At 44.7% G+C, this 14939-nt stretch overlaps 1 pseudogene; it reads left to right on the top strand.

Annotated features, from left to right (window-relative positions):
• The first annotated feature begins 2267 nt into the window (after nucleotides 1-2267).
• On the top strand, nucleotides 2268-3093 carry LOC139051553 (uncharacterized; annotated as a pseudogene).
• Nucleotides 3094-14939: the final 11846 nt, after the last annotated feature.

Raw genomic sequence — 14939 nt, 5'->3', positions numbered from 1 at the left:
TGAGTTCGAACTTGTACAGGAAGCTTTCGCTCCGGGGCTCCTATAGAAAACCATGCAAAAGGATGAATCGTTTGTGTTGTGCAGCTGCCCTTGCTGATGCCGGGAGACAAGGAATACTTCAAAGAGTATTAAAGAATGTCACCGGAGACCTTTGAAGCCCTGCACTCACTTGTCGAAGCAGGTTTGACAAGGCTTCACGTCGTGCGCGAACCGCTGCCCTCACGTGCACGGCTTGCTATTGTACTCAGGTAAGCATGCTATACCTACGCAGCATTAGTCTCAGTCAGTGCCTGGCAACACTTGCGAGATAGTTATCTCACCTTACTATTTTTGAACCGTTTTGACGCTGTAACTGATACCACAGTGATCTTCAGGAAAGAACACTGAAAGCTGATTCTGGTATATCTGTCTAAATATTGTTTCATTTCGGGAAGACGGCTTCAAAAGCTGCATAAAATAAAATTTTACGCTTATATATCTCTTACAGTGTTGCATTTATAGGCAAAGGAAACGCTATGCCATTTCTGCATGCAGTTAACCTTACATACACCATTCTTGTCTGGCCAAAATAGAACAACGATGCAGAACACGAGACGTTGCTCAAACCTTGCATATTTGTGTTCTTGTATTTATTTAACCGCACGTGCGCACTCAACAAGCCTTTCCTAGAGCATCGGCGATGCCTAGAAAAGCGATATGGATCCTTGCCTGGCCGGGTGGAGATTGGAGATGGCATCACCTCGACGGAGGCAACCTTTGCCCTCGGGGATTGGGAAGGGCAGGGCGTCGCTCCTGTTGTGTTTACATCTTGGAGCTGGGGTGTAGTTTCCACGATGAGAGGGGACGCCTCGTGCACGTGTGCGTGTGCATGTCTGTGTGAGAGGGACAGGCCCTTTGAACCAGATGTGCATTGGAAATATCAAATTGTTAGGTATGTTCCAAATTGCCGTATGGTTGTCATGTATTATTAAAAGCCTGTCATTGTTTTGACCCACAAGTTTAAGGATACTTTACTTAGGTATTATACAGTCTCGTACAAAACCGATGTAGAACCTGTCGTCAGTCTTCAAGAACGGGCACTACGAATAGTTACCTTTCCTAAAGATGCTCATCCAATTAAACATCTGTTTCAATTGCTTCGTGTTCTGCCGTTCAATTAGGCGTATAAAGTAAATGTTGTTCAGGTAGTTAATGCAATAATACGTTATAATAATCCGCTACCTATCACAATATTTAATTTTCCGGCACGAAACACGAGGGCAGTTAGTAACAACTGTATTAGCTTATCACCATGTCACAATTTATATGGACGGAGACTCGTGGAGTTCAACGGTGCTCTAATATGTCATGCACTCCCACTCAGTGTAAAGACCAGCTAAAATATTGAATGCTTACAGGGTTTTTCTATTTGCATCCCCTGATGTCAGGACAGTCTTCTCTTTATTCTATATTTTCATGTAAAAATGCTTTCATACTATGTGTTTAAGTTGTGTCGTACAATAAGTACGATGTTCTTCTTATGTATATTTTGTTATTGGACTGGCCGCCAAGGCTATGGGTCCAAACGGTATTGCGTATTGTGTGTATGTAATGAATTAATAAAAAAAAATAATACCAGGCAGAGCAGACGTTGTGTTGCAGAGCAAACATCACACTGCGATGTCTTCCTTTGTAGTGGTAAACAGAACATAAGCTACCTTTAATTTTTCCCTTTAAACCGAGTTCTGTGTTATCAATCTGAACACCTTGTTCTTCAGGTACCTCGCATCTGGCATGTGCATGCAAGATGTTGCTATTAGCTTCAGGGTTGGCATCTCAACGGTGGCGACCATTGTGCATCACGTATGCAGGCTGCTGTGGAGAACACTGCAACCTTTATACCTAAAAGTACGCATTTAACCACTACACATGGAAGCTGTTTATTACCAGCACTTACAGTGTGGTTACAAACTCCAACTCCTTCAGCTTGTTTTCCGAGTACCTGTGTGCATGAACTAGCTTGCTTCGCGTATGCTTCTATGGAACAAATGGTTTTTTCACACGCTAAGAGCGACTTTTTTTTCTTTACTAAGGTGCTGACAACTGAACCCTGGCAAGAGGTAGCCGAGGAATTCAAGGAAAAATGGAATTTCCCTCACCGTGTTGGTGCTGTCGACGGCAAGCACGTTCAGATACAAGCTCCTCCTAATTCAGGCAGCTTGTATTACAACTACAAGGTAATTAACGCAGTAGGTCATATTTTCATCACATCCGCTTATAGTCTTATTTTATTACAGGGCACATACTCCATCGTCCTCATGGCCGCTGTTGACAGCAATCTGAAATTCATATGCGCTGATGTTGGGGCGTATGGACGTCCAAGCGATGGTGGCACGTTGTCTGCTTCTCGCTTTGGAAAATCATTGGAAGAGGGCGTGCTTGGCCTCCCACCTCCGAAGCAGCTGCTGGCACAAACATCGTTCCTCCTCACGTTTTCTTCAGAGATGAAGCATTTCAACTTCATCCGGATTTTCTGCGGCCATATTCTGGGAGATGCCAGGATGAAAACAAGCGCATCTTCAATTACCGCCTAAGCAGAGCCAGGTAACCAAAAGCACAAAATTTACCCTTGCCTATCTTTAATATTTTTTACTTAAATTTGCAGGAGGTGGGTTGAAAATGCTTTTGGAGTGATGCATGGTCTCCCGATTCAGGATTTTTCGGCGTGTCATCAATCTCCGGCCGCAAAATGCAGACTACGTTGTCATGGCATGTTGTATCCTACACAATTTCTTGCGTTATGACGTGATCTACATGACGGCGAACTATGTCGACACTGAAGATGCATATGGCAAGATAACCAGTGGCCAGTGGCGCACCACCCACGACATTGGCACCTCAGCCATGTTCAGTCTGCGACCTCCAACTGGGCACAATTATACAAGAACAGCAGCGGAAACAAGATACCTTTTCTGCTCATACTTTGTGAGTACGGAGGGTTCTGTGCCTTGGCAACGGGCATCTGCTGGTCTGCGGCCGTTAGAGACAAAAGAAGTACCCACCAGGACTTTGCTGGGCGTGCTGCATGCTAGCCGATTCTTGTTTGATGTGTGACACAGTGACACTTCTCAGAAGTAAGTAATGTAAATAAGAACAGGCATTTATGTGGTTGGCTATTGAAATGCGAGCACGAAAGGTGAATTTGGTACTTGGTGTACTCCTCCTGTTTGAAGGAATAGTGTCTCATATTATGTCACTTTGCTGTCGAAATAAATGTTTAACAGTGTACACCAGTTGTATGTTTTATTCAGTTTCAGTTTATTTATTTAATAAGGAGGAGGCATACATGTTTACAAAAGTATACAGAAGGAGGTCCCAGAGTATGTGGCTGAAAGGGAACCTCCTGTCAGAAAATATATACATTAAAGGAAATACAAAGCATAAAACAGCAATAAAGTAGTAACTATGAGGAAGATTATACAAAGTATATGTACAAACTGTAAAGTAATATAAAGTCAATTGCTAGTCGTACAATTAAAACAGTAGTTTAAAGCATTCACAACAGAACAAACCAAAATACTTATAAAGGCTATAAATGAGAGGAAAAAAACTAAAGAAAAAGAAAAAAACGGCAAGGAAACGAGCAGGAGTGAAGTGAACAGCTTAGATATGTAGATTATTTTGGCTATCTAATAGAAAAGTTCAATATTCTTTTTCGTTCAATACTTTTTTATTACATTGTATATCTTTACATGTTACGGCCTGACCACTGGATTTGCTACTTACTGCACCACTCCGTACCCCCCCCCCCCAGCTTCCCTTTGTGATATGCTCAGCTAACAGGCAAAACGGAAACCATTTCTTTTTTTGTATAAGTTCAATTGCTTTGCTTTGTTGTAATGTCACTGAACTGCAAACTGACAAAGTGTATTTTTCATTTGTATATTGCTTCAGTGTGGTCACAAGTTTTGACTGATGTGAAATACAAAAGAGGTCCCATAGTCAAAGGCTCTATTGGGACCTCTGGTCAAGGTTAGGGGGTGAGAGGAATTACTATATGGTAGCAAATTAAAGCAATATCATGACATTACCATACAGGTCAAAAAGCATAACAAATATAAGAGAACAACTTGAGCGGAAGTAAACAAAGAAGAAGAAAAACAAGTGAAGAAAAAGGGTGCGAGTATGTACGAATGTATATTAAACTACAGACAAATGACAAGCATAACAAAAAAAAACATGTATGCTTTCCAATACAGAGCCACATCAATTACACAAAACAAACTGAGCAATATTCCTGAAACAGCTAGGGTGCCAATCTAGAAAAAAGTGTCAGAACAATGTGGTACACAGTGAGAAAGAATTAAAAAGAGACTTAACAGTTACTGAACAATTTCACAGTTCCTATGTTGTACTAAATCTTTTATTGCAGTCTTGCCTTTTATGCATTTCAGATGAGTGTAACTGTACTAATCGCCATCTTTAACAAGAAGATTTGGATACTTTCCCGTGCAGTAGGATGCAACAATATTTTGAAGTTCTAACCGCAGCGGAGCTGCATGTGCTTAGGAGTTTCTTTCATTGACGGAACAAGGGACAACACAAAATTGGTTACGTCGTCCATTGCCTGGCTTGCTGCGAGGGCACCCCTTATGGCATCAATTATCATATCTATTTCCTCGATTTCTTTCATTGTTTTCTGTTTCTTTCGTGCCCGTCTCTCTGTCCCCTCAGGCAAGGCCACGGATGACTCTTTGCTTGTGCATGAGGTTGCTTTAGGGGAGCAGCCAGGCGATGGAAACATTTCTTCAAAAATCCCCTCGTTTTCACAATGATCTTCAAGGATAACAGGTGTTTCCTCTGCTGCGGTGCTGTCATACGCACAATTCTTTTCATCTGGGGAAATGTTGCTGTGGCTCCTGTGTAATATATACGTGCAGCTTAACAATGTACACTCATACTTTCATACATGCAGTTGCTCTTACCGGCGTGGTTCAAACAAATCCGACATGAAGCACAGCCTTTCCATATATGGCCAGTTGTTGGATCTTGTTTTCTTTGTCGCAGCTGAGCCACTCTTTTGCTCATCTTTAACATCTATCAGTTTTCGCCGAAATGTGTGCTTTAGGTTTTTCCATCTGCTCTGTATTTCATCCATGGTCACTGACAAAATTGAAGCAATATAACAAAATGTAAAAGCAGAAGTTACATGTAGAAATTTTATCTCTTTATAAGTGTGTCGCCTAATAAGCAGCGCAATCTCTAAATACGATACCATCAGCTGATTCGTGATCGCATTTCAATGTTCCTGGAACGAGGTCGTGTCCTTCAGTGAGTGGTCCAAAAATTAGCTGGGAAATTTTAAAAGAAATCTTGATGCATCGACACCTTGTATTCTGCGTTTCTTCACACATAATTGAATTAGTGTAATTGTCTAAACTTGGTATGCTGAGCAGAGCAAAATGTTATATTGGTTTGCTTTATTCGTTGCTTCTTGCACGATTCCTTGCCGTGGGTATGTGCCAAAGTACGGAAACCATAATCATCGGCGAGCGAAGATCATCCATCTAGCTAGTGAAGAGCCAGCGTGAACTTATTAGAATGTCTTCAGGCATATTACAAAATCCTATTTACAAATCCTATTACAATATTTCCCCTTTATATGTATAATTAAGTGCAGCTTATAGAATTATGATAACGTTTTTCAATGCCCAGTTGTAAAATTATAGTTTGTTTTCCAAAATTTTGCTATAAGAATGCCAGAAAACTGACATCCTAATTATACACTCCATTTACCACAGTCACTACATTTGAAATATTCCTTCATATGCAACAGACCTCATCCAATTCGGTGCAATGGTTGCTGAGAAAACCGATTTCTACGTTTTCGTGTATTGGATAAGAGTCGATTTATTTACGTAGGAACAAATAAAGAGGCCCAACACATACCGTTCGGGTCGATGGTCCTCATTGCCTCCAGCACTTCATCCCACAACGCAGACCTGTTCGAGGTCTTCGTGTAGTCGTTAAGCGCGGCGTTCCACAAAAGCGGACGCATGGCCACTTCATCAATTTACACGTCATTGAAGCTGGCGCGCGACATTGCTCAGCTGAGCTTCAAACTCGCGGTAAAACAGGAAAGAGCCTATTTCGACGGCGCTTGCTCTTACGTCACACGTTGCCCCTCCCACATCGCGCCGATAGCTGCGACTGAGCGACGGCGCTACCAACTTGTTGGAATCTCGTCGCGGAGAGCCCACGACGTCGCGGCGGTCGCTGAGCGACGGAATTCGCTGTGTCGCTGACGGAAAATCGCGCCATGTGAAACAGCGTATGGGGAACCAGCGCTGGAGTTTTCATGATGCCTGCAGCGCCGCCCTGGCGGTCAGATCGTGCACAATGGAGCCTCCCCCGCGGACGAAAATTGCTACTGGCAGTGGCGTTGGGTGCCATGAAAGTCGAAAGAAAACAAAAGGACGCCGACGACACTGTTGCGTATACAAGTGCCACAACTACGTCGGGATGAGGGAGGATGTATCCTACTGCGTCTCTCCATTTAAACCCTACGAACAAGAATAGAGGCGGCGTTGAATCCAAGCAGTCAGGCGAGCGGAGTAAGCTCCCGTCTTGTCGCCCGGTCAAGCGGTCTCGGGCTGGTTTCTAAATCGAATTTCGTGTGTTTGCTTGGTTTATTCGATAGTTAAGACGGTAAGGCGTGGCAGACAGTACCAAACAGCAGAATCTGCAGTCGGCATTTCGTCGGAAACAAAATGAGCACTAGCATGCACCATCCGGCATATGTACCAACCATTTTTCCTTCGTAATACCACCTCCAAGCCCCTTCCAATGCCACCGCACCAAGCGAAAGATACGAAAGGTAAATATTATCCATTCATTGCCAAGAATTATGTGGGAGGGAAGCTGCCTTGTAATACGAGTTGTGTGCGCGTACTACCGGCGCACGCGCGACTAAGCTGCCTATGTGTTTTTAAAAATGCGCATGCGGACGATGACTCGGAGCTGACATGCATCGGGTAAATTTATGTAATTAATGCTAAATGTAGCCAGCGTTGTTACGGATCCCACAGCGGAGCACTCAAATCTTTGCTTGCGCGAGTCAGCTGATGCGATAAAGCTTTCTTCTCTATTGCTACGTAATATGCACCCCGAGCATTACAAATGGCGGCGCAAAGCCCGTGTACGATACACTGGCCGCATGCTTGCAAACATCCCAGAAACACACACTTTATACACGGACACATCGCGCACTCAAGAGGGCTATGCCTCGGTAGTTTTGGATGGCACCGAATCTCTGAGAGACTCTGCTGCAATGCGCGGAACAAATGCCGCTTACGAATGCTCTTGCAATTCGATACGCCATCCGTGTTCCTGAGGAAGTGTATATATTGACGGACTCACAACAGGCATGCCGGGCGTTCCTATCAGGACATGGCATCCCGAGAGCGGCGCACCAAATTCTCAAACAGATCCCGCAAAATACACCAACCACAGCTCCTCGCGTGCACTTACTCTGGACCCCTGGTCATACCTCGCTGCCGGGTAACGAACGCACACATGCGGTTGCCCGAGAAATTTCCCTCCGGCGACTCGGCGTGGTGAGGCGACTAGTTCAGAGTGGGGGGATCCCTTGCTCCGTTATAAAGACATACTCCGTCATTATACACGCATTCGTCGCACCCACGCCACACCACCACCGTCCTTCTCGCGGGAGGAAGCAGTGGCATTACGCCAGATACAAACCGCAACTTTTCCTAATCTTGTCTCTCTCAATAAATTCTACCCACACTGTTATGCAGATCGTTGCCTTGCTGTGGCAGCTCGCCCACAATCTTCCATGTCACGATTGAGTGCTCTGCGAACCTCTTTCCTCCCTTGCCAACTCTCCTTTACCCCCTACCTCAGAGTAAGATATTTAGGAGGTGAAACTCCCGTCAGCGCGAGCGAGCGCCGGCGACCAGATAAGGTCATAATTGTTGTATGCGCCGACGGGGCCGTATGCAGTGGCGGCGCCATGCGGCGCGTCGTAGAAGCCGCAGCGAAAAAAAAAATGCAGCGCCCGGGCAGGCGGCTCCGGCGTTGCTCCGGCGCGCTCTCAACGGCGGCAATTTCTTTCCAGGCTGCCAGGCGCCGCCAGCATGATAACGGCTCCGCGGGCTTGTGACCTTTTCTGGTCGCCGCAAAGAGCGGAGTTTCCACTCCTAAATGTTTCTTGCTCCGTGCCCCGACGCAAAAAGAGCTGTGGGACGATGCCCTCCGCGACGGACCTCCCGAGGTCCTCCGAGCTTTGATACAACGGGCTCGAAACATCGCCGGAATCATCTTAGAGACCCTGGACTGAGGGTTCCACCCACACTGCTCTCGCCATTCAAATATTATTAATAAAGATGTTTTACTCACTCTTCTCCATTGACTGCTGTGGCGAAGTAACATTAGAATTTTTTATGTCTAGCCAGAGTAATATGGAATGTCTTCAGGCCAACTAATACTTCCGAAACCATAGCGCAGCACGACCGGAGCCGTAACTGCTAGATTTGCGAGGCAACTAGGCGCAACCGTTAAAGAAACGCACGTGCTCGCCGCGACACACTGTGAAAAATATATAAAGCTTAAAAAGCTTCTTTCGTCATTTTGTTTTACTTCATGGTGCTAGCTTCTTTACGAAAACTGTCCACTTGAAGCGGCGCGAAAACGGAAATATACGAACTATAATACGGCCGCGCACGTGTGTGTCGTCTGGTCGGGAGGCTCGAATATGCCGCGTCTCGTCGCCAGGGCGGCGTGCAACGCACTCTTTTCGTAGTGTTCCTGTATTATCTTTTCGACGCGCCGCCTCTCAAGCGCTGGTTCCCCATACAATGCGCCTCGTCGCCCTCGCCCGTTGTGTTGTTTTGCTTGTTGTTTCGTTTCGCCACTTGTTTCGCCACTTTTTCTTCAGATGGCGGCACTTGTATTACTTCACGCCAACCGCTAGAATTGGCGCGTTTCTTTCGCCGTTGTATTGCCAACCGCAGTCACCGCGTGCGCTTCGTCTGTCGTCTGCTTCAGCTGCCGTTACAAACGCTTGCGCTCTATGGCACTTGTCGCGTCGCCGATGAAGGTTCGTAACTCTTCGTCTTTCGACGTTACACATGTAGACATTCGCTTGCCACGGTCGTGTTGGATAAAAGTTATCGCTTCAGAAGTGCTAAATTAATTTGGACAGATTTAAATACGGTGCGAGGTGGTTACAATTTAGTACACGCAAAGCATTCAAATGAAGCTCAATAGTTTCACCCCAGAGCCTGCTCAAACAACTAGTAGCAAAGGAGCTACCAGGGGTATCGAGCTGTTTGCTACATTTTGCCCATGTACACCACGGCACCATGAATAATTTTTAAACAGCTGAGTACGCCGATATAACAAGCACGCTCCGCAATGTTCTGAGCCTGTTCGACTACGTTTTTCAAATGTGACCAATAAAGTTGCTGTAGCAGCACTGGATGTGTAATTGCGAAGTAACGCACGTGTGTAAAGAAAAATGTTTTGCCTTTATTTACATTTATTTGTGTGCGCTTGTTGCTCGAAGGGTCTGCGAAAAGTTCAAATTAAGGTACTGAGCGATGCTGCAGCTCCTGCGAGAAAGAAAGATGCAGTGCGTAGGCAGTGTAGGAAGCTTACTTTTGGTATGACCGCACGCTGTTTGCTGCCTTGGAAAACGTTTTCTGTTTGCTACCCTGGAAAAGGCTATGAAAGGATTTACTCTGTAAATAATTGCGAGACAAAACATTACTATAAAATACATAAAAATATAGGAGATACTTAAGTCTTGTGTTCAGGACATATTCACTATGAACCAATTTGAAATGCTTAGATTTTTATGCTGATATGCCTATAGACAAACCTGATGCTCTCTGTACTTGCAAGTTGCAGCACGCCGAAATAACACTTGAGGCTTTATGTTATATTATACACGTACTTAGCCCTGCTGCGCTTCCATTCTGTAGCGTGGATGGGTGGAAGAAGCTTTCCAGGTCCTTGATATTTAGGAAACCGTACCTCAACAGAAACGAAAGAGAAGGGTACATTGTGGCCTATGCACCTTCGCTTGCGGACAGCTCTCCTTGCACTACTCAGTTCATGCCAAGGCTGCGATGGGGGCGCTGGTGAGGGGTTTTTCCGCAGCGCCGCCTGGGCAGAGTCTGAGGTCTATTGCACACGTCCCGTCGTTGTCTCCCGCGCGTCACTTCATATTCGGATTTCATCGGTGCTGTGTCTACTCCGATGCACTCTGAAGCGTCTACCTCAGCGACAGCTGTGAAACGTGGTCGCCCACGGAAGCACGCGTCACAAGACCAAGCAAGGGAACACAAAAGAAGACGACGTAGTCGCCACAGACCTACCATTAGGCATAAAATAAAATTCATCGTCATGCAGCAAAATTGTCCGAATGTTTCCAGCCTGTGGCCAACGTATGAGCAAACATACACGCCGATTAAGGAGAGAGAACTCTAATGCATGTCAAAAAGATCAACAGAAAGCATTTCGCCTAAGTGATTGTAATTCTTTCGCATTCCCACACGTGAGGAGTCTTAAGTGTCCCTGCTGAATTCTTTTGACGCATTTTTCCTCTTTGCCGTCGGCCATTTTTGCTACGATCATTGGGTCCCGCCGCCGACTACAACGCCGGATTTTCGCTCAATGGGGCATGTAATGATTTCGCATTAAAAGTAGTCGCAGGGATTTCCCAGCGGTATGGCTCACTCATTGGAAGGCGTGCCCCGATAACTGCAAGCGTTATTGACGCTTGCAGTTGCAGTTATTGACGCTTAGTTGCAGTTATTGACGCTTAGTTGCAGTTATTGACGCTTGCAGGCGGAAAAAACGGAAGCGCGAAAGCCAAGGAGGACTGGACATCTCTTAGGGTGCTGTTGAAGGTTGATGCGCTCTACAAGTGCGACGGTGACATCTTCCGCCTGCAGCCAACCACATCTCGCTCTATCGTCCAGTGCACAGCGTGACTCCAGAATACTCCAGCCACGCTTCGCAGTACTTATCCACTTTGAATGCGCTCGCTGAACTACTCCCGTCGCCTGACCGCCACGCATTGTGACTTTTCTGAATTGGTATCCCGCAAGCTTCCCTTTCCCTTGCTTCAGAACTCTGTTCTTCCCCCCACTATATATTGGAACAAATAACAGCGTCTAAACAGAACAAAGAACATCCGCTTTTTCTTCAACGCGGAAAAGAAGCCTACGGAGTCTAAACAACACATTCCAAATGTAGTACGTCGCAAGGGTGAGAGCTTATGTTTATCGCAGATGGAAACAAGCCGCAAATGATTTGGGAGCCTTACTACTTCAGCGTTAGAGAAAAGAAGAAAATAGAACAAAATTCAAGGATTTTTCTTTTTTACTCACGAAACCGGTACTATGCGTTTAGGTTTCACATATACTTGTTAGATATATGAATTTCAATACAAGTTTTTAAAGAAATCAACGCAGTGACATAATTTTTCACGCAGAAGGTTATCTCGAACGAATCGTGCATATAATTCTTCAAAAAACAAACGATTGATTTTTTAAAGAAGAGGTGGGGCGGCGGCGGGGGGGGGGGGGATCTTCAACTTCGCGTCACATCTTAAAGATTATATAGCTTCATTTGGCTCTTTCGCCCATTTTTATGCGGTCGGTAACTGCACTATCTCGATGCCGAAAGGCGCGTGCTCTTGCAAGACCAAGTTGCGGGGGCGCGTTGGCCGCCCAGTAGCCCTTTGAGAGTACGTGCTGTAGAGCGAGAGCTGCGTGGTGGAGTCTTGAAGTTTACATGCTCTGGTCGTCGGTGCGTTGGCGCAGCGCTTGTCGGCTAAGTGTACGCTGCGCGTCTCTCAACCAGATACGCCGTGTGCAGTCTCACCTGCTCCCCGCAGTTTCGCTTTGACCGACTCGCACAGTGCGTGGGATCCGTGATTTTAAGAGGAAGCTCGGGCCCAACTGGCATGCGGCCCATTCAAGTACATGTGAAAAACAAAAACGCTTTTCTGAAATAACCCCTAAACTGATTTCAACCAGATTTGTTGCATTTGAGGGGGAAAGTTACATTCTAGTGACCAGCTGGAAGCGGAATTTCGATTTAGGGCATGAATTTTGTTAAAACAATTATAAAAAATTCGCAAGTTAGAAAAACAGACGCACGAAGTTTATAAATTCACAGCTCTACCTCAGGAACAGATATCGCGGTTCTGTAAACAGCAACAATTAGATCCTTCAAAGCGGACAAATTAGGTATGTGAATTTATATCTTACGTGAATTTGTTACCTTGTGTAGAAGGGTTCTGCAAAAGCTGTATGTCCATATTACTGAATTTTTTCAGATTCGTGTGTAACATATCCATTTTGTCCGCTTTAGATGTACTATCAGATGCAGCACACAGAATTGTGATATCATTTTTCGTTGCTGAGTTACAGAGTTTTAAACTTCATAGTTTCGTTTTCTGAAAATTTTCGATTTTTGCCAGTACAGACCGTCGCTAACCTATCAGTAAGATTATGCGTGGATGAATCCATCGTCGAATCATTCGACGGTTCTGCAGCTCTTAATTATGCACCACGTTTAATTACCAAAGCTGTCAGAATGGAAGGCCAGGCACTCAATTCTCGACTGGACGATTTTGAAGACACGCCGAGACGAGATAACCTATTGTTCTTTGGAATACCAGACTGCCCGACTGAGACATGGGCTCAGTCAGAAGGCCTTGTTTAAGATGTTTTGTCTAGTCACCTTAAAATACGAATTTTCGACTCGGAAGTTTCTCGAGCGCACAGGTTAGGATCCTACACAGATAAAACGACTCCAGCAATGATCATCAAGGTTCCGTCGTCTAAAGTCAGGGATGCAGTCTGGGCGCAGAAATATAAGCTCAAGGGGACCGGTGTGTCAGCTAGCGAAGATTATTGCACAGCTACGCGAAACTCAAGGAGGAAACTAACATAATTTGCAAAGGTAACCGGGAAGACGTACTCTCTTCGCATGAATAAACTAATCATGGATGAAAAAACGTGCGTTTACGGCTCAGTAAGTGGCAGCGTAGGCGAAATCGCTTCAGAACGATCAGTAGATGCGCATGACAGCGCTGGCACTGTAACTGCATGTGCTGGCACTTCCCGTGCATTACAGCTATGCCCACCCAGATCTTGCGCAAAAGACGCCTCTATTTTTCTTTCCGATATACGGAGTATTCTGAATAAACGCGTGGAATTGCCTTCCGCTATTGATTCCTGCTCTGCTGATATTGTTGGTCTGAGGGAGACTTGGCTTTCTGCAAAAGTTTGAAATGAAGAAATTTTGGATTGTGAAAAGTGCAACAAATTTTACCCATGTGATCGTGATTACCGGTCTGGTGGTGGTGTTCTGCTGGCGGTTGCCAATACTCTTGCTTCCTATGTATTTCCAATTGTATCCTCGCTTGAGCTTGTGTGTGCGCGCGTGCTAATTGATTGTCACGAAATAACTTTTTGTGTCTGTTATCGGCCACCAACTGCATCGTTGTCCTTGGGTAATGAACTGCACGATGTTTTCAATCAGCTGTTCGTCAGACACCCAAAATCGCCCCTCTTCTTACTAGGCGACTTCAATTTTCCTGACATCAGACGGGAACGAGACTTGGATTCCTTAAAACATAACTCAGCTGATAGTAAAGAATTTTTAACTTTTTGTCACGACTTCAACTTAACTCAGCTCATTCACCTTCCCACACGCATAACTTCCACGTCCGTTAATATTCTAGACTTAATACTTACCACTACACCAGACCTAGCTATCCTCTTAACTCATTCACCGGGAATTAGCAATCACTCTATAATTCATTTCACTCTACGGGCAAAAATTTCTAACAAGAAAAAAAACTAGGATCATCCAATCCTACGGTAAAGCAGACGTAACTGGAATGAATAGGGAATTTCAGGTCATTGTTGATCGGTTTTTCGCCGGTTTTGAGCAGCGATCGGTTGAGGACAACTGGTTGCTTTATAAAAACAAACTCTTGTCTCTTATTGATCGTTTTGTACCTAAAAGGAAAGTTTCATCTAGTACTCGCTCTCCATGGTTTAATAACACCTTAAAGCGTATGCGCAACAAAAAGAAGCGGATATTTAGAGGCGAAAAATTCACAGCCAGAATAGACCACTGGTCTTGCTATCAAAAATTTAACAAAGAATCCTGTACGGCGCTTTCAAAAGCCAAGAAGGAATTCTTTGATGAAACTCTTCCTTTGCTACTTCGTTCTAATCCCCGTAAATATTGGAGCATTAGTAACGGCACTAAAAGGACACATATTCAGTTAATCCAATCTTATGCCCCAGTAGTTCAAAACGAATGCTGCAATGTTCTGAACAATCTGTTTGTTACTCATTTTCATAAGAGCACCCCCACAGTATTTCCGCATGTACCAAAAACCAACTTCTTACCAATGGATTCTATCGCTATTCATGCAGTTGGTGTTGAAAGGCTGATTGTCAACTTAAAAGTGTCTTTGTCGGCAGGTCCAGATTGCATTTCATCAAAAATGTTGAAGTGTACACAAGTTTATTCTTCACTTATATTGTCAAAGCTTTTTCAACAGTCAATACAGATGTCTACATTGCCCTCTCATTGGAAGTTGGGAAGGTGGTCCCTGTGCATAAATCTGGTGCTGTATATTCCCCCAATAATTACCACCCCATATCATTAACATCCATTCCAGTAAAAATCCTAGAGCATGTAATATACTCGCACCTCATTGAATTCCTTGAGTCCAATTCCTTCTTCAGCATTTATCACCATGGATTGCGTACAACAGTTTCGTGCGAAACACAGTTGCTGTGTTTTACTAACGACTTGTTTATTAACGCGGATCATGACTTCGGTACTGATTGCATATATTTAAATTTTGCTAAAGGATTTGACTCGATCTCACACGATCTACT

Source organism: Dermacentor albipictus, unplaced genomic scaffold, assembly GCF_038994185.2.
Source record: "Dermacentor albipictus isolate Rhodes 1998 colony unplaced genomic scaffold, USDA_Dalb.pri_finalv2 scaffold_12, whole genome shotgun sequence".
NCBI classification, from domain to species: Eukaryota; Metazoa; Arthropoda; class Arachnida; order Ixodida; family Ixodidae; genus Dermacentor; species Dermacentor albipictus.
The sequence above is the reverse complement of the archived record's forward strand: the minus strand, read 5'-3'. Positions and strand labels throughout refer to the sequence as shown.